Here is a 19,547-nt window from a genome sequence, read left to right as displayed (position 1 = left end):
ATTTGTATTATATATAGGCATATAGATATGTTATAAATGTATATGATATTTACCTAGAGTAAATTGTGAAATTTTCTTCTCCCTTCATTGTTTCCTCCAATTTCTCTCTCCTCTTTGACTGTTTTGACCTTCAAATTTCACGTTAGAAGTTTTCCTTGTTTGCTGTGGATTCCTGGGTGTTTCGCTTTTAATCTAGAAAGCTCATTAAAGTGCTATAAATATGGATTGAGATAGGAGTTTCTCCAAAAAAAAAATTGTCTCTTTGGGCTGTTGAGACTTTCTGATAGCGTTTTCCATAGGCGTTTTTTTCTGGGCCACGAACATTCCTCAGGAGGACCTTTCCAAATCCTGCCAGGAAGCTGTAGTATGGACCTGAGGAGCAGAGGGCTGGGTGTCTTACAATTTCAAGTATATCCACTTAATTCCCTCATTTCATGTACAGGTATTTGCAGCCACCTGTACTTTCTATAGTCATGCTCTTGTTTGAGGATGAGGAAGGGGCAGTTCCAATGCTGTACAGGGTTGGGAATGGTCTGTTAAACTTTTTTTAGAGGACCCATATTTATAATAGCCAACTTCCATCACCTGCTCTAATATCTTGTTTTCCTTTTAGCTTTGCTCCAGAAGGGGACCCTGATTTTAGCCCCATCTGCACTTTGACTTCCAGGGGACCTATTGTTAACAATTTCTGGAGTTCTTTTGGTGATTTTTAAGCTTTTTCCACATGGGTTCTATATGGGATAACTCACTCTTTTGTCTTAGCTTCTAAAATGTTATTCATTCCTTTCCCTTTCCTTTATGAGTTTATGACTTTAAAAAATTCCTTTACTGATATCATACGGAGATTCAGGAGAGACTCAAAGCTAATATGAGTGTTTCATCCATCATTTTTTATAAACAAATACAGAAATTCTTCATAATTCTGCAATAGTTTTTCATAAAGCCCCAATTCCATATTTACTATTAATAACATTAAGATATAATAGGCCATAATATTATAATTAATTGTATTTTCAGCTTCAGTTGTAATACAATTATCTCCCCAACCAAATGCAGTCTTGCATGGCTCAGCAGATTAAGAAAAATATGCACTGGACTGAGAATTGGGAGGCTAATCTCTACCTGAATAACTGATAATAGCATCTCAATCTGCTGACATAGCATTCTGGGAAATGCTATGGGAAATAGCTTACATTTCCCTCAAAGGATTTTGCTCTGATGAGGATGGAACGTTTGTTTTGATGCTAGGGAAGTTTCTTCTAGTATTCAAACTGCTATTTCAACTGCCTTTCTTGTAGACACAATCTCATGGAGTGGAAGAAATTAAAGATAGAATCTCATCTGGGCAGGAAGAAGATTTCATTTTAGGATTTGAGGCAGACTTATTTAGGGTCTCGAATTTCAAGGCAGCTGAACGGATGCAGGCAGAGTCCTACATGGAGAGAAAGCCTGGAGGGAAGTAAACTTTATTTCCAGGAACAGGGAAGTATTACCTATAAGACTGCAGTGGAAAGATCTGGCTTAGTGGATCCAGGTACCAGTAGGTGACACTGTTTTAGAATTCAAAATTCTCTTTTCCTTTTAGGGTGAGTGATTGACATGGCAACCCAGAAAATACAGAGGAGTAGAAAAATGAGGTTGGAATAATACATTGCCCTGTCTTTGGACTGGCACATTTCCAAAGCCAAGAATAGGCATGGTTTTAGAAAGGCATTTGATTAAAGGTCACAGCTTGAAGAAGAATCATGAGGAACAGCCCTGGGGTACCAAGTTTTGGGACTTCTCAAAGCAAGAATATTGGAGCAGGGAGGGGTTGCCTATTCAAATTGTAGAGATCTCTGACAATAAAAGAATGAAGGCTGCTTCCGTTATACAGAGCCCACCTCAAGCCAGCACTGAAATGCCAGAAAGATGAAAGCCAAAGGGGGAAACAGAAGCTTTTAAATAAGACAGAGGAACAAAATAACGAATGATATATCCTCAGTAGAACTATTAGCAAACTAGTCTGAGATTTGAACATACAGGATTCCTGTGAACACAGAGCTCATGCCCTGAGATTTGTGTATTTGCTTGATTCATTGAAACATCTAAAATGTGGGGGACATGAGCTATTTCGTATTTGAGTGATTATTCATTTCTGAAGGAGCAACAATGGTCCCATTGGATATGGTCCAAACAAGACTCAGTATGGGCCCTCTCCATGGGAATTGGTGACATAAAAGGAAATACAAGTAGAGATTAATTTGGACATTACAAGTTTAATTTACCTGTGCAAACAAAATCTTTGCTTGATAAAGTAAAGACCAATTTGAAACATTTTCCAGTGTGTTTATTATAATATTTGGGATATCATGCCATCTAGCTCTTATTGGTTAATGAACTTTGATAATTTAGCCAAGTATTTTTTGAAATAGCAGAAAGAGGCATGATTTCTTGCCTATGAATATAATTTTGGATATTATATCTTATTACATTAATTGAAGACAGAATAGCATGGTGTTTATGAATAAGCACATATCCTGATCATTAAAACTGGGCTTGAATCCCAGCCTAGTAAAGTCAAGTGATTTAAAATATCTCTGCCTCAATTTTCTCATCTGTAAAGTGAGATTATATTTGTATTTATCACATAGGTTTCTAGTGAAGGATAATGGAGATAATAAACTTCAAAATATTTATGTTCATTCACATGCTAGATAATTTTCCAAAGTCTGCATGCGCAAGAATCACTTCAGGAACTTTCTTTATAAAACTTGCATGTGAACCAAGTGGTTTTCATGAGGCCTTTTTCAAAGATCCAGATTCTTGTTTTCTGTTAGTAAGTATGGTTTGAAAGGGACTTCATTAATGCCTCTTCTAGTGTAAAAAAGTAAATGGTCTAGGAGAATCTCTGTCATCTAGGGTTCCAGATTCAGCAACAAACAAAACAAAACAAATTGAAAAATAGGGTTCCCAGTTAAATCTGAGTTTCAAATAAACAACATATAAGCATAAGTATGTTCTATACAATATTTGAGATGGATTTGGGACTACAAAAAACCTTATTGATTGTGTAGATGAAGTTCACCTGGTAATCCTATATTTTATTGAAAATCCCACCCTCAGTGTATGAAAAGAGAACATCCCAAGAAAAGGACCTGCTGTGTCCGGCTGAGTGAGTCGGCTGCCGTTAACATTAGAGCAGAAGTAGTTACTGGCTTTCTCTACTCAATATTTTATGAGTCAAACATGGTTTTAATTAAAGTACACCTGGAACCCAGCATGTATTCTGGCCCTGAATCTGAACACAGCAACACAGACATAATTACATAGGTTTCCATAAACCATCTTGGAATCCAGGTCCCACTGCACAGAACAGCCTATGTGCAAAGGGTTTGTGTATGTGGTCGGTTACCCTCGGTGTCTGACCGAGCCCATCTCTGCCTAACTCGAACACAAGCCACACTTGGCATGAGAAGCACATCCTCAGCTCTTTTCAACAACATTTTAATTTGAGAACTTCACCCACTTGTAAAGAAGGATCTTTTCTGACTTTCATATTGGGAAGCCTGTGTCATAGTCCCTTCTCTATGCTAGAGCAGTCGGCTTCCCTGACCCTCCAATCTTGCACCCACCATGGCAGTAATAATAAAACTAATGGCTCAAGAACTAAAACATATGCCCACATGCCAGGCACACTCTATGCCAGGCACTGTCAGAAGGATTTTACAGACATTGCCTTGTTGGATCTTCCCAAAAAATTAATAGGTGAGAAAACTGAGATTTAATGTTAAATAATTTCTCCCATGGACCTATAGCTGGTAAGTGTCAGTCTGAATGTGATCTCAGGTTGTCTGCATCTGGAAGTCATGACAAACACAGCTGTAGCCTATTATTCTTTAATGACAAAGAGAAGAGCTCTTATTTAGCAGCTGTTTTGGTTACCAAAGAATATTCTACACACATTCAGTGAACATTGTTCCTTTGCTGGGCAGGGTATTAGGCTATGTAAACACATGAAAAGTCTCGGTGGTATCCACCGCCGTGCCAAGCACAAAGCTGGCATGAATTAGGTGCTCATAAAATATTGGTAGCATGAATGAGCAAGTGCATTTCAATAACTTAACACTTAATGGATTTGATATTATTAAAATAACATATTAGGCTTATAAAAGGTACACATATGATCATTTAAACCACAATTACTGCTGATATTACTATAATAGAATTAATAGAGATGCATACTTAATGTAATGAGGTTTTCCTTTTTGATGGTATCTGACCTTGTAATACCATTTTCAAAAGCTGGATGATCCACCTCCAGGACTAAGAATAGCACTACGAAGAGAAGGACAAACGACAAAACTGTTCTGTTAACAGTTAGGAATTAGAAAACGTCTGAGATTAGAAAAGAAAGTATGTAGTAATCAGACCTAGAGAAAGGTATCTACATGTGAAGAAAGGAGCAATGAAAAAGCATGATGGGACAGACGCTCCTGAGAAGTGCACGCGTGTCCAGGAGAAAAAAGGACAGTCTCCACCGAGGTGGAAAGGGAGCTGTGAAGAATGTTCTTTGAAAATCTGAAGGGCAACAGCAGTGTACAGTTGCTATTTTGAAGCAGAATTGTAAAAAGACTAAGGTGAAAACACTTACTGGAGCATCTGCTGTGCAAACCACTTCAGGAAAAATAAGCAGGCAGCAGAACGAACACATCTGCCTGACGCTGGACACGTGAGTCAAGGGTTGGAAGATGGAAGCAAAGACAGCATGATAAGGAAAGGCTTGGAAGGCATGTGCGCCCTTCAGCTTCCCCAGCGCTTCAGAGGGAGGAATGGGAGAGGGGCTAATCATCCAGAGAGGGCTTTAAGAAAGGGAGACACTCTTCTCCACCTGGCCGCCAAATGGAAAGGTGCTTGTGGAAGAAATGTAATCCCAACCACTGAAACGGGGGCATGCACTCTGGAGTCAGCTGATCATCATGCGTGTGTGAGCCACTGTATCTAATAGGGGAGCTCATGAAACTCCCAGGACTCCTTCGGCCTAAGAGGGTATGTCTGTCGAAGAACCATGGTATGTTCAACCCCATCACAGTTCTCCGGATGTGGCTGAGGTCCTATGTTGCACGGTAGAACAAATATTTATATGGAATTCTAAATACCAATTTTTCTCATACTGAGCAATGCACCATGTTAAATACCAAAAAGTTTGGGGGGTCCTGTTAAGAAGCAGGATTACCTACAAAATGACTCTGGACTGTTACTGTGGGTTTCCTGGGTGTAGAACAGTGATCCATGTATGGGAGACCCACGGTCAACAGTCCACTTGGAGGACCTTTGCCCACTGGGCAGGAAGAAGTTGAGAAAGCTGGAGCCTCACAATCCTTAGGCCTGTAACGAAAGAAATGGGCCAGAAGCAGGACGCACAGGGGCGCTTCCTGAGGATGTAGGTCTGTGGTAGCACCAGAAAAGATGGTGGCTACCGCCAGTGCTGTGAATAAAGAAACTAATATTCCCAGCAATGAGGTAGCTTAATGCAGGTGACCTTCGTCTCTCCAAATATCCCCAAATGGCCGACAGATCTAGCAACTAGAAATCAACCCTGTCTTTATCTGGCTTCCTCCCAGTGGAGTGCTAAGGGGGCAGATTCTGAAGGCCAAGCTTTTGCTTAAGTATAAAGGTAATAAAAACATTCTCTAACACATACACCACAAAATATCGGGATATTTTTCACTTTCTAACCCTCTTTCAACATTATTTGAAGCATAATAGCTAAACAGTGAATGAAAAATCCCAAGCTCCTAAGGACAGACACATAATGTTTTAACTGGAATTAAGGTAAGATTTAAATTTACTTGTACTAAGATAAGTATTATACGTGTGTGTGTGAGTGTATACACATTTTATATATATATGTGTGTGTGTGTATATATATATATATACGCACACACACATATATATATGTAGGTGTATATATATATATACACATTTTATATGTATGTGTATATATGTAACAAAGGTACCTGCTATTTATAATTTTTAGTTGCAATATATCACACAAATGAGATATATATTTCCTATTTAATGACAAATTTTTTAAAGTATTCAGATCCCTTAATTTGTTGAAAGTAATTCCACTCATGAATAAATTTTAATCATACATTCACAACATAAAGTACAAGTCTCTAATTGGCTTATTTACTCTAGCTCAACAAAATTCCTCATTAAAAAATATTTCCTATATTTTCTTTTTTAAAAACCCTTTAAAAGACAAATATCTAACATCTTTATAATGAAGGGAATGGTGTACATGGTGCAAAAAGATCAAATAGTGTAGGAAGTTGGAAAATATAAATTTTTCTAGCCCCTTCCTCTCACACTGCTTTGTCTCAAAGGCTAACATTTTTAACAGATTTTGCCTTTTAGTCTTAAAGAGGCTGCCATTATGATGGTTTTATTATCAATGTATAAACTTATTTTTCTTTTGTTTGCTTTAAATTTATGTTAATCAAAGGAAAACATTTATATACTTAAAGTCAGATTATTTACAAGGCTTTTAATAAAAAATAGCAGTATGCAGACCTTCTTGTCTCCAGATGTATTCATTTTTAAAAGCTTAAATATTTTACCTGATTCTTCTGGCAATCCATTTTGGAATTTCTCAATAATGTGCTTCTATACTGTTACTTCTAGATGTTCCAACTTTATTCACAATCCACCTATGGACTTCCTTCTGTGTAAAATGAGGGGTTTTTTTCCTCTACAGCTGTCAAACTGCTCCCACCTTATCCCTCCCTCCTTTGTGATTTTTGCCCATGTTATGGGAACTATGCTAGTTTTTTTCTACATATCTCAGATAATGCTAAAAAACAAAACAAAACAAAACAAAACAAAAAGCACTCCATGACATCATTTAAAATAAAGTAACTGAGAAAAGTTAAAAACCGAAGAACATACAAAGGCTGTACAAAATACATCACTTTTGGAGATGATATGTTCAGAGCATCAATTATGGTGGTGTTTTCATGGACAGATACTTATCTGCACACTTTTCAAGTTCTATACGTTAAGTACATGTAGCTTTTTGTATGTCAGTCATTACCTCAGTAAAATGTTTTAAAAAGAGAAAACTTCAAAAAATGCAAAGAGCATGGACAAGCAAAATCAAAGTAGTGGGTACAATATTCAAATAAAAAATAACGCTTAAATTTAAAATCAGTATTTGAAACAACGACAACAAAATTTTTATGATACTTACATCGAGCATGTGACACCTGGAACTGTCATTAAGTTTATTTTTTTAAAAACCTGAAACATAAGAACAAAGTTTTCATGGAAAAAGTGGACAGAAAGCAGAAGGTCTAAATATGACTCGCCACACCCTCATCAGAACAAAAAAAAAACCATGATAAAGATATAGATATGTAAAAATTGAAAGCTTTTGCTATTCCTTGAATATCCATTTACTCAAATAAATGGGGAGATAAATATTCCATCCTAATGATTAACAACAAAAAAAAAGTATTCAGGTAAAATTTACAACAACAAGTGTTTTGGCACCTATGTGAGAAAAACGCAAAAGTCAACCACTGTGCCTCCCCACCAAAAAGATACAGAAATATCCAATTATCTCAAACAAGATCTAATCTCATAAGTGTGTTACCACTTCTAGTTATACTTTTAATGCAATTGCACTTGAAACGCCCAGATGATTCGTTCTAGGACATGATGAAGTGATTCATGAGTTCATCTTGAGGAATGCGGCAGTGAACTGGGAAGAGTGACCGAGGTTGCTTTATTTTATCGGCTGTTCCAGTGTATCCTACAGCAACAGCAATTTAAACCAAGCAGCACTGGTGCCAGGCAGATGGGCAAGCAAGGAAGCTGAGTGCAAATCTTAAAACATCAGAAAGTATTGATTCAAGTTAGAAATTAAAGAATTAATTATTCCTACACTGGAAGAAAATATTAAATAGGGTCTTCAACTCACTACATATGCCAATCTAATTTCAAATAGTTAAATGTACATAATAAAACCATGGAAGGACTAGATTAGAATATAGGAAATATTTTTGTTTATAACCATCATACGGAAAGCCATTCAAAGGGTAACTAAAAGAAACTATACAAAAAAAGGCAATTAAAAAAAATGTATCCTGAATGTTAAAAATGATCATAAGCAATATTAAGACACAAATGGCAAGCTGAGAATTATAGGGATGGTGTGGGAGGAAAGGAGTCCGTCACAGAAAATGAGCAAAGGTCCTTGTGGTGAACATGGCCCCCTGGCCACTCAAATCCTTCCAAAGCCCTGCAGACAGGCTTCCAGTCTGAGAGGAACTGGGAAGCCAGAGACCACCTTGGTCAGACTCCCTCAAGACTTGGGTTCAAGCTCCCATGAAGAAGTTATGGAATGTTTTGAAAACGTAAATGCGACCAGTGAACCAGTGAGGTGGAGGCCATGTTTTGCTGTTCTTGCTGGTTCTGCAGGCAAGTTCAGCTGTGTGGGTTGTTTCTGTGGTGGCAGCAGTACTGGTGGCACTGTGGGTGCTGCACAGCTTATAGACGTTAAGGTGAAGCACCTGGGGCATCTCTTAGGCTCACATGTATTGGAACTTGAGCAGCACTGGGGAAGCAGCCCTCCTGACTCCCAAGTCTCCAAGGTGGGCCAGTTTTGCTGTATTGGCCTCATAGTCATTATGTTCAGCAGTATCCCTCTGAGCAGAAGCAAGATGGGGATTTTTGTGTGAGGGGTTTGTTGATGGAATGCTCTTAGGAAAAGAGGACTTGGGGAAGCAGAATGGGATATGGAGAGACTAAGCAAGAATGTGGCCAGTATCTGAGGGGAGTGGTAACTCTGGAGGTAACTCAGGATCACCAATTGTACCACCTTGAGGTAAGGGATCTGTCTTTTTGTACCTTATGTTAGTCATTTATTGACTAGCTTCTTCTGGGGAGGAGGGGGCCTAACCTCCAGGGAGAAGCAGTTTCCACTCAGCCAAAGAAAATTCTAGGGAGGAGTGGGCAGCTGTGAGCGAATTCTCAAAGCAGCTGAGGATGGTGGCTTGGCTGGTAAGGGGAACCTGGTGGGTCATCACTGGCATCTACTCTGTTATACACGTTCAGCCTTTAGTTTGTGTTTCTGGGTTTTAAGCATGTAGTTTCTAATTCCTATTGCTCAAAAGAGACGTAGTGGTTTCTGTTATGTGCAACTAAACCCTGGCTAAGAAAGCCTTGAACAAGGATTCGTGAAACAAGAAGTAGAAATTGCCAACAAAATGATTAACAGTTGTTTGGCTTCACTGATAACTAAATAGTGTAAATTAGAGAAAAACTGATGAATGACATTTCCCCTATATGATTAGGAAAGGTTAGAAAAGATGAAGCTGAGGTTTGACAATTTGAAAAGAACTGAACATTCTAATAATTGCTAGTGGTAACTTAAATTAGGTAAAGCTTTTCTGGAAGAAAACTTGGTAATATATATCAAAACCTTTAAAAATGTGCACCTAAATCCTTTTTGACCAGGCAACTCTACTTCTAAGAATTTTAAGGAAACAATTTCAAATAGTTAGCTAGCTTATTTAAAATGCTGTATATACAAGAAAATTCATCAGAGCAGTATTTAAATCAAAACATTAGAAACAACCCAAGTGAAATACTAATACTGTCTGGAATGTAGTAGGAACATACATTATATGCATTGTCATTTTAACTAAATAAGATGGCCATTAGACTGAGGTGGCTCTTGTGCCAAAGTAGCCTATGTGAGCAAACCAAAGCCTGAGGCTTTTTTTGCTACAAGTCCTTCAAACTTACAAAATCAAAAAGCTAAAGACAACCAATCACAACAGCCAATTGGCTTTAAGCTGTAACAATCAAGTAATTTCCTTTATTTCCTCACTTTCTCTATGTCTTTCCCCTGGCTCCTAACCACTTCGAGTTTGGCACTGCCTGATCTGAATCAATGTATGCTCAAATAAATGCTTAAAAATTGTAATATGCCTCAGTTTATCTTTTAACAGCATATATAATGTGGTAGGAACTATGTATCTATATTATGCTACTATATATACACATGAGCATTAATAGCCATTAAAATTATAAGTCTAATGACAGTGAAAGTTGTCAAGAAATATACATGGAAAAGCAGCCCACAAGAGTATGTAAAAAATGATCTTAGTTTTGCAAATGTCACTATGTGTGTATAGAAAAACACCACGAAGGCTAGTGCCAAATGTTTATTATAGTCCTGACCACTAGGTAATGGACTTCAGGGAAATTTAAATTTTATCCTTGTTTTTTTCCTTATCTTTATTTTCTTTTTTAGAACATTATTACTGGTGTAATTAATATGTAGTACATTTAAAAACTGAAGGCCACCTGCTGATTAGAACAGTCCTGGTAGTTATAGAACTTAGTTGTGTTGTTACATCAACCAGAATTTGATGTGGGCTTTGAAATCTTTTTGAGTTTTTCTTTTGCCCTTGGTTTTCTGAATCTGACACCAAAGATAGAAGGAACAAATGTCTTGTAAATATTCTTTTTCATGCTTTTTTAGATAGACTGTTCACACCTTAAGCTGCAGTGTTTATCTACCCAGTGGACCCAAAGAAACACTGTTAGGAAAATACAGCGCTCTGAATGGGCGTGATGATTCAAGGAATGGAAATCTTTATCCTCTATCAAAAGGCAGCTCAGGGAGCCAGGTAGCCTTCAGGTGCTGGTAAAAATATGAGTTGTGAGTTTCCTCCCTGTGTTATGTTTTTATTTGCCCTTTTTGAATGAATGGAACAAAAGCTAGGAATTAACTACACCTCCCCCAACCTTGCTTCATAATGTAATTTTAACCTTTTCACTGCATCAGCTGTTTTCTGTGGTTGATTCAATGTGGGAGCAAACTGTGGATTCATACTACATAAATTCATTGGCTACAACTTATGTAGCTATTCTGGAACATTCTGCAGGGTCATCTTTTGTTATGACCTGCTGTAAAACCTGATGGTGTGTGTACTGTAAACAAGAAAGGTCTAGCTAACAAATGGGTCTCTAGTCATTTTAAAAAGAAATCCCTACTGTAAGATATTTTACTTGTGTGTTGGAGCATGCACTTTATTTAGAAGTTCATTATTATTTTTAGGATTTTAAAATTATTTTCCTCTCAAATGTCATAGAATGCCTTAACCACCCATCTGCTCAAGAGGCAAAATTGTGAAACTGACAGTCTTTTGACACCTCCATGAAGTGGGAGGAATGAACACATTTTCATTCAGTTTGGGCACTCAGATTTTGGCTTTCTTCTTTTCCGTGTAGGAATGAGCTTCTTGAACAGGGTCCACATTACGTAAGTATTTTCAAGATGTTTGAGAAAACAAGGACTCCTTATAAGTTGATAGTCCTGTTGACATGCTTAATTACTTAACTACTTAACTACTTAAGCCACTGGTGGAGTTGGTACATCATCATTTCAGCCAACAGATGGCTAATTCCAGCTAAATATTTAGGCAACTTTTACACATCAAAGTTGCCTCTGTATGTGCCTCTTCACAGCAATGGAGCTAATATATGACACTTAGTATTTTATTGAGCTCTAACAGTAAATACTGTATGAATAACCTTATAAAACACACTAAGCAAATGAGACATGGTATTTGCCTAAACAATACTGGAACATCATTAGTTCTACTTTAAAGTACAACACAAAATTTTCTCTATTGCTAGCTTTGTGCTTTTAAGAATCTTCTTCTCATTTAAGCTTCAGAAATACTTTTTATTGAGACATTTGAGATGTGTCAAACTTAAAAGATAACTTTGGGACAGTCTGATGTGTTCTAGTTATAAGCTGATTACCCTCACTGTTGCCTTTGGTTGCCTCTGGCAAGGTGGTAATTCTAAGACTGGCCTTTTAGCACCAGGAAATCAGAATTTTTGAGACTGAGTGCAACTAAAGAAACAGCTCTTTTTCTAAGACTGGACAGATTTCACTTCTGGTAGCAAGAGGTTTGAATAACATGTTACCTATTTGTGTAAAAAAAAATGTTATATTTGAAGAGTATACCAAAGAATAAAATAAATAAAAAGACAGAAAGACAGAGATTAGATAGGAGGGATTAATTTTGGAATTTAGAAATATTACAGTGATTCAAGCATGTGGCTTATTCTAAAACTCTAGATGTCAGGTTAGGTCAGTAAGGCTTTTTAACGGATATCTATAGTGTGGTATGCAGCAAGGAATGGCAGAAGGTCCCCGCCCACCTTATATGTAATTAGGAAAACATATAAATGTGAAAAATGTAATGGTTCCATAAGAGTTAAAGATTACAAATCTTTGAACGGGAAGAGGTTGTTGCCCGTGGTTTGTCTTATCAGTAATGGCTTAAAGCCACTTTGATGGAATATGGGAGGAGCCTATGGAGCAAACCTACAACCACATGTTTTCCTGTAGACACCTTGCCCTTCCCACCTAGAGGCTTCTTCAAGGATGGTCTCTCTATCCAAATATCTTCTGCCCCAGCCAGAACCATTCAGAGGTCATTGAAATACATGATATGAAGTCAGTGGCTGGAATAAGAATGATGACAGCAGACAGGAAGCCACAATATTTGAGCACCTATCATGCCACTCACCACTGATGAATGAATGTGCTCACTGAATTGTCTCCCAACATTACAGAGTAGGCACATTAATGTGCCTATTATTCAGAAGAGGAGACTAAGGACAGTGAAAGGCTTTTACAGAGAACTGGAATGCAGCAGAGTAGGACCTGTTTGGCCCCAATGTACCATGTTTCTCTTGATGAAATATAGTTGTGAGAGAAGAATAAGACAGTCTTTTTTGTTATTAGGAATGATTTTAAAGTAAGAATAACATATGACATAAAGAAATGATAATACATATTAGTGTCAGAGTCAGTTGTGCTTTTGTTTTTATTAGCAAGCTTTTGGATTTAGATTTGGAGGAGGAAGCTGATTGACAATGGAGCATCCAAACAGATGTGTGGATTGAGCAGCTACAGTATGTGGGGGCACAAGCATGGAGGTATGTGTTGCATGCTCTTAATATGGTTCTTTATGCTAATAGGAGCCTAAAAAAATAGTTTTAGACTGACATGCTCTGTTGCCCAGAGTTATAGAATAAACCATCTTGAACTGCTGTGATATTTTTAATTCCAAAATAAGTCTTCATGTTCTCATCTCTATGAGCAAGAAGGAGATAAAAGAGAAGGTGTGGTATAGCTAAAATCATTTCATAAATGTAGTTTTCTATCAAGGACATGCTAATCTCAAAACAGTACAGTATGACTGTGAGAACTCAGTTCACTAGTTCTTTTAAACATGAAGGTACTTAATCTTGGGAATAGAAGCTCATACATATCACTGGAAGAGCTGCCAATGTAGGGTCTGGGTGGAGATTCATAGAAGGACCCCACATAGAAAATCCATAGAACTGGCCCACCAAAAGAAATGCCAGTTTTGCCACAATGCAGAATCTTAAAGCAAGCTGTTGACTCAGCTGCTTGAGTCCGGATCTGGGAATAGGGTGCTGCCATCAGAACTGTTGGCCCCGGAGCCCTGTTCCAGTGGCGTGATGCACCAGTGAAATGTGTGTTTCAAGGGTTATTGCCTATCTCCCTACTTAACTTAATTAGGTGATTAATTAAGTTAAGCCCTGTAATAGGGTGATTTTAATTTTACTTATCATTTTACTTTAATTTTACTTAATTACAGACTGAACGCTCAAGCAAGTGTATCTAAATGGTGGGTCCTAAATTACATCTGGAAGTTCAGATGCAAGGAAGTCTGGGAAATGTGATATTTTGGTGTCCAGCCTCTTCAGTAAATGAAGGCACCCTTAAAGGAGTTTGGAACAGGTGGTACACAAGGCGATATAGCATACACACCACCTCAGACAAGCATAATACACAAGAGAATTTCTCTAATGCATGTTTCTGAAGTAGAAGAGAGAAGCTGGTGGGCAATTTATAGCCAGTTTCAGGTACATATTTATTGAGGAAAGCAGTGATTGCTGAGCTCTGAACAGCCTAGCAAACTATTAGCATAATGAGAAAGATATAAGAATTGGGGGATTTCATAAAATCTGTAGTGCAAATCTGGAACCTTCATATCCATCCTTTCCAAGATTCCCTTAGTGAGTTGATATAGTGCCACAAATAAGACTGTCTCAAAACAAGGCCAGAGCCTTTCTGGCCCATACTCCTTTCTCTTTTATAAGTAAAGAAGGTGAAGAGCTCCATTAAGTAGATTGAGTGGATTGATCCTAAAACTACAATGATGAAGTTTGTTTCAACTGATCAACTGATCTTTCCAAGTCCAATTGTGCTGTATGTTCTCAATGCACTTGGAAAATGATCATTCCATATGATAAATTCATACTGCAAACCCTTGTAACGTGCCAAATGAGCTTTTATGAGACACAGTTAACTTTTAAAGCTTGCCAAAACTTTGAAATGTTGGAAAAGGTGTTGCTAGCTTTCAACATGTGCTAATTGGGTTTGCCTACCCAGATGGCATAGGAGGAGGGAAAAAAAAAGATAAGGGATAAAAATAAAAAAAAAGATTCCAGCTCCTAAAGTGTCATAATCAAGAAAAAGAATAGGGGTAACCCATACAAAAACAATTCATTTTAACCTCCCTGTTCACATTGGTGGTTATAATAGGGTGATTTTAATTTTACTTATCATGTTTTGAGGAATTTGTATATACAGTCACTATTTAGAGGGAAAATAGAATCAAAACAGCATAGAATAAATAATTGAGCTCCTACAAAATTCTGAGCATAGTTTTCAGAATCTCTAACTTAAAGTGAACCATCCATATTTACAATTATATAAACGGATCTGATATAGTTGCTTGAACAGAGCTGCTTCTATGTGAGAAAACCAGTAGGCTTTTCTTGTTTCTCTGTATGATTTCTGTATTGCATTTTATGCCAAGAATCACATCTTCCTTTTTTCTTTGGGGCTTGGAGTTGATACAGTGCATGAAACCTACCAAATTGAGATATAGCTTGTCATATATAAGTGGTGAAGAATCAAGTATCTGAAGAGACTGTCCCATTTTCTGTCTTAAAGATCTGTGATTCTTGGTGTTCTTATTGACCCAACATTATCTGTCTCCTTATTCTGTGTGTACAATTTAAATTTTGTCAGTTATTGTATATAACTTACAGCATCCAGATTTTTAACAATAATTTTCTGGCAATTCAGTCACCAAACCAATTAAAAACTTCAATTTCATTGGTCCTTCTTTCTGATATTATCTGATATTCGATCCTGTTAGAAGGTCTAGCAATCTGACCAAGACCTAACAACTAGGAGATCTGACACTCTTGCAAATATAGTAAATGATGGGCTCAGAAAACAGTAAGACCCTTTACTAAAGCCAGTGGCATCTATGGTAAAACTTTAACTCTGAAAATTAAGAGAAAATTACATAAAATTGTCATTCTGATGAGAAATCAGAAGTTCATTAGAAACTATGTTTTATGTGTCCACATATTGGAATATTTTAAATTTTAAACATCTAATAATATCAGCACAAGAACACAACTTCCACCCTTTTTTCCTTAAATCTTACTGAAATGACCACAGGGAAAAGCAGGGGAGGTCCTGAATCATTTTTGGAATTCAGGTAAAAAGTGATTAGATTAGAGCAAACCTGTTACAGAGGATAGACTTGGGACAAAATAAAAACAAACAAAAGAGAATACCAAAAGCAGACTCCCAGCAACTTTCCCCTGTAAAGAAATGTGGCATTGCAGAAAGCTAGTGGAGATGATTCTTGCAAAGCCACATTAATGCTCTGTAATTTGAAACGTCAAGAACTAGAGATTTGCTATGGACTGAATGTTTGCGTTCCTCCAAACTCCCCTATTGAAACCCTAATCCCCGATGTGATAGCATTTAGTGAGGGAGCCTTTGGGAAGTAATTCGTTTTAGATGAGGCCATGCGGGTAGAGCCCTCGTGATGGGATTAGTGCTCTCAGAAGATACACCAGAGCTGCTTCTCTCTAGCTGTGCTATATAAGGTAACAAAGAAAATATAGCCATCTTCAAACCAGCAAAAAGACTATCGATGAGCACCAGCTGTGCTAGTACCTTGATCTTGGACTTCCCAGCCTCCAGAATGGGGAGAAATAAATGTTTAAGCCATCAGGGCTGTAGTATTTTTGTTACAGCAGCCCACACTGACTAAAACAAGGACATACCAGACCCTGGTAAAGGAAATCATTGTTGCCATGAGGATTGAAGTTTGGGGTTGCAGTTCTGTGCAGAGTTTAGGGCCAATGGACAGAGAGGCCTTCATCATGACACCACTTTGTTCTGATGAAATGGTGAGAAAAACCAAAATGAGTTTTAGTTCAAAAATATTTTCCAGATGGATGAAAGCAGTATGTGTAAAATAAATGAAACACACACACACAAAACAGGAGCAAGAAGAAATCATAAAACGACAAGCCACAGTGTTAAACTCTGAAGGTGAGTTTTTTCTTTTTGTTTTCCTGATCACACAGGCAAGACAGAGTTCATAAAACAAAACAATGGATACCTAGTTATATAAATAAATGCAAAGCTAAGTACATAGATAGGTAGTCCTATATTAGTAAAAAGAGGGGTTCAAGTCCTAAGCCCCAGAGCCCATGAATACAATGTTTTCTGGCAATAAGTTCTTTGCAGATATAATCAAATTAAGAGGCGGCCACACTGAATCACGGTGAGCTCTAAAATCCAATGACTGATGTCTTTGTGAGAAAAGAGAGAGAGATTTGGACAAAGAGACGTAGAGGATACACACAGGGAGAAGAAGATGGAGGAAAAGATCAGAGTAATGAGGCCATAAATCAAGGAAGGCCTGGGGCCACTAGAAGCTGGACTAGGAAAGGAAGGCTCTCCCCTTGAGAGTCTTACAGGAAGCAGGAGCCTGCGGACACCTTGCGCTCCAGGTTCCAGCCTTTCGAACTGTAACAGAGTGAGTTCCTGTTGTCTGAGCGCCTAGTTTGAGGTAATTTGTTACAGCAGCCCAAGGAGCTAATACACAGTCTGAAAATTAATTTGTTTATTTCCTAGGTTCTGCCTGTCTGACTCCCTTCAAAAGCAGGTGCGTCGCCTGAGAGCTGGGGTCTGTAGTGCTCCGCACTGTATTCCCAGCAATTGGAATGATGCTGCCTGTAGCACAGTAGGTACTTAAGAATCAATGAATTAATGAATCCAATAAAAAAGTAGAATATACAAATGACCAATGACTTCACTGAAAATTTGTCCACGTAAGTAGTAATCAAAGACCTTGAGTTAAATAAAAATGAGATAAAATCTTTAATATATTAAATTGGCAAGTTCAAAAATCTTGATAATAACCACTCTTGACAATGAAAGAGATAAACAGTTTTTTCTCACTGCTGCTAGGTATTAAGTTGGTATAATTTTTTTAGGAAAAAGAATTTAATAATATGTATTCTTTGACTCTTTCTATTAATTCACTTAGTAAACCATCACAGAGGCTGATATCATTGTTTTTGCTATAAGTATATTCCTGCTGGGATTGTTTATAATAGTGTAAAAACTTGAACAAATAATTGGTAATACAGTATAGACTAATAAGTGTTGGTACATTATGAGTTTTTATACCCATAAATATAACTTTATATAAAATACTTCCATAACATAGAGATCTGCTCCTAGCTTATTAAGAAAATAATTTTAGGCCATAAATGAGTAGTATACTACTGCTTCTATTTTGTGAACATATAAGTATATTTTCACATTATATTTTTTCATATATATATGTTTAAAGACTGACTATGTCAAATATTAATAGTAGTTATCTCTGGCTTGAGGGATTCAAGCAATTTTTATTTTTTCTTAGTGGTTTTTAATATCTTCCTAAATTTTCTACAATGAACAGTGAATAGATTTATAGTCAGGAAATAATTTTAAATTGAGAAGAATTGAAGAAATCCTTCTTTCATAGCTCAGTTATAACATGTCTTTGAATAATGCTATTGTGCTTTTTATAAATGATAGGCTTGAATTTTGGGGTCAAAAATACATTCAAGTGTAAAGACTTTCTATAGCTAATGATGTGACACAAAACATAATTAGCCGATTCACAAGGCGGAGTTCATTTACACTTCTCTTGGATGACCTAATAATGTGTTACCTTAACCTGTACCCTGATTATACCATAGTTTGATAAAATGTGGAGTAGGAGGCAATCCAGCTGTGAACACAGCATTTGGAAACTCAAATGTATTTTTTAGTCCATAAAATGATAATGGCTTTAATGAAGGCTGAACAGTTGATCTAAAATTATTTTCCTTGGGAGGAAAAATGCCTTAATTAGTATATTTGTTATGTTTTCTTCTCCTATGACTGTTATTCTTTTAAATCATGGAAAAACGAGAGTAGGCATTATGGGTTTAAGAACTCGGTACTTCACGATGAAATCTTATATTGCTGACCTCATATAAAGGCAGCCTGGGAGGTTTGTGGGCATGGATATGAAAAACGTAGTTTGCAAGATCTGTGCTCTCAAATGACTGGGAAAATGGTGCCTTGGTCATTCAATTTTACTGGGAAGGCGGAACCCCAAGCTCAGGGAGAGTCGAGCGGTGGGCGCCGGGGAGCAGCTGACTGTCCAGAAGACCAACCTGCTCTCCCAATTTGCATCTGCCAGGTGATCTGCATTCTTGGGTTGTTTATTTAACTTTCAAGGAACCTTTCCTTGTTCCTTATATAGCATAATGTTATCAGAAAATTTTCTTTAGTGCCTAATAAGTGCTTTAAAAAAGGCAGTAATGGCCTTTTCTCAGGGGACAAGGGGGGCATATTTCCATTTGAAACCCAAAAGCTCAGTCACTGTTCTTGCTTAGGAATATATTCATCGCTCTCGGAGTAGTTCAGTGAACGCTGAGCAGTTCACCTGGTGGTCCCTTCCTGTCGCCCTGCCCAAGCTGGGAGAGAGCCAGACATCTCTGTTGATATCTCAGGATGAACCTGCCCCTTACTGACCTACTTCTGCTATAATTACCAGCCATGAAACTCAGGTTCCCATGTCACAACATAAAAAGTCAAAGAAAAGCCAAAGACCAAGGGTCTTTTCCAATTAGCTGAGAGCTGGCGTCATTCTCACTGATTCTACCAAGCCAAATTTATTTCTCCCCTGTGTTCTACCTGTCTCTTGGGTTTGAACCAAGTTGTTAGGACCAGCCAAATCAATGATGCTCAAGCTCGTTGGCTCGAAACATTGGCACTTAGTGAGGTACTGTTGAGACAGGGACGGTGAGTGTAGTCAGAGTAGGGTGAGGGCCTCCGGAGAACAGCAAGGTGGAATATTTAAAGTCAGAGCAATGAAACAATGGGCAAAGAAGTCCCCATTGAAACTCTGTTAAGCATTATGCAAAGTCAAGGTCACACTAATTCTCTAGAGAAAGATAGCTAAAAATACAGACATCTTCAGTGAGATCAGTTAAAGGTCAAAAGGCCAAGAGCAACTTGGCCTGGAATATTTTGAGTGTTCTGCAAGGGTATCAGCATAACCTGTGACTCCGCTGTC

The 19,547-nt window shown here is 37.6% G+C and overlaps 1 long non-coding RNA gene across 3 annotated transcripts in view; it reads right to left on the bottom strand.

The window, feature by feature from the left end:
* LOC130682556 (uncharacterized) overlaps positions 1-19,547 on the bottom strand; it is a 129,977-nt gene that overhangs the window by 28,599 nt on the left and 81,831 nt on the right. For all 3 annotated transcript variants that reach the window (XR_008995772.1, XR_008995773.1, XR_008995774.1), the window contains one exon: positions 7,235-7,284. This is a non-coding gene — a long non-coding RNA (uncharacterized LOC130682556). The remainder of the gene's footprint in view (positions 1-7,234; positions 7,285-19,547) is intronic.

This window comes from Manis pentadactyla, chromosome 2, assembly GCF_030020395.1.
Source record: "Manis pentadactyla isolate mManPen7 chromosome 2, mManPen7.hap1, whole genome shotgun sequence".
NCBI lineage: Eukaryota > Metazoa > Chordata > Mammalia > Pholidota > Manidae > Manis > Manis pentadactyla.
Note: the sequence above shows the minus strand (reverse complement) of the source record. Positions and strands in the feature narration are given on the sequence as shown.